Consider the following 1,844-nt stretch of genomic DNA (forward strand, 5'->3'; position numbering starts at 1 on the left):
AGTTACTATGCCCACACTGCTAAATCTCTTCTCCTAATCCCCATCTTTATTCTGTATCTTCATCGCTTTCCCTCCTCCTTTCACCTTGTACCTTCAAACTTACCTTTAAAGGCCATTCTCTATCGTTTGTTCTAAAAACTAAACTCAGTAACTGTTTGCTCACTTCCTTTCCAGATGCTTGCTTTCCCTCCTCCTTTCACCTTGTGCCTTCAAACTTACCTTTAAAGCCCATTCTCTATTGTTTGTTCTAAAAACTAAACTCGGTAACTGTTTGCTCACTTCCTTTCCAGATGCTGCTACTGACAAATTATTCCCTATGGAGTTCAGCTGGGATTTCACCCCTGTACCATTTGGCTCACAGGACATACTTCTTGAACTCAAAAGCCTTTTAACTTCTCTTTATTTTTTTTTCACCCCTCAGGAAAACTCATAACAAAACACATAGCTTCCATCCCCCAAACTACCAAAGGACTTTAAGAAATAATGAAACACAGCAAAGGAGTTCTGCAAAGAAAACTAAGGCACCAAGTCACTCAGTCCCTCTTTACATTAAAATACTGTCAACAGGCCAGTGCCACATTGTTAATGACTACCAGGTGTTGACTTGGTTTATGCACAAACATTGTACTGCATTGGATACCCTGGTACAGTTCAAAAAGTCCAACATTGCTAGGTGTCATGACACACCATAAAAGTACTTACAAAGGTCTATCTCTGGAAGTGAAATAAGATGCATAAGTAAAAAAAAAGAATTTTTCACCAGTATATGTGCATCTACACTATGGGGATTAGAATTGTATAGCTATTTTTTGTCAAAAGAAATCACTTTCTAACTGAAATCATTTATACCAGTACAAAGAAAAAATGTATTTAGTTCAGAATTTGTGGTGAGATGCACAAAGGCTTAAGTGCCTAAGTCCCACTTGATTACCACGTTAGATGCCTATGTCCCAAACTATAATCTTCCTTTCACACTTCTGTTTAACCCCGAGGGTACCCAAAGTCCAGCAGTTCACACTCAGGTTCCCCAAGGATTTAAAGATCCACTTCTTGGACTATCCAGAAGTTCTTCATTCTTGACAATGCTGAATAGCTCAGCTCCTATGTGGCTTGAGGAATCTAAGTCATCTGAGGGCCACAGTCTTGGAGGTCATTTCATAGCACATCTAATAGCCACGTATATAGCTGGGCCTTCTCAGTACCTATAGACATTTCGACTCGGTCGACATTTTTCAAGTAAAGCTAGTCAGAAAACATTTTGATGGAACTTTTCCCACTGGAGAATGCCATTCTGTTTAAACTAAAACACTTCTAATATACCAGCAGTGTCAATTTTGCCAAGATTTTCTTTTAGAGAAAAAAGAAAATGAGGAAGACATATCCAATATTGGTGAAACTTTCCATCCATTGTAATTTTTGTAGCAAAATCATCCATTTCTCTCTGAAACAATGTATTTTAATAATTCGCATGCTATTTTATTCTGTAAAAAAAACCCCCCAAAACTAAACAATGAAATAAAATATTTACATTTTGTCCAACCCAAAGGTGTCTGTTGATGCATTTCCCTCCCTTGATTTCAGAACGAAATCAAATTTTCTGGAACAGGATTTCCATTCCCTGCACATCTTAGTTGTAGGTTCAAGTCCTCAAAGTCTAAATTGAATTTGTTAGAGTTTCCTGATTTATTTTCCTTTACTGAGGCCTTTTCATCAAGGAATGGAGATATTTTTCAGAGGTCATATGTCCTATGTTCCTTCCACTTACAGTTTGAGTGCTAACCACTGCTAGAAGGCTGTGTGCAAACCAATCTAAATAAATACAATGGGTATATAGACATATATAT

This window comes from Alligator sinensis, unplaced genomic scaffold (assembly GCF_000455745.1).
Source record: "Alligator sinensis unplaced genomic scaffold, ASM45574v1 scaffold190_1, whole genome shotgun sequence".
Taxonomy (NCBI): domain Eukaryota; kingdom Metazoa; phylum Chordata; order Crocodylia; family Alligatoridae; genus Alligator; species Alligator sinensis.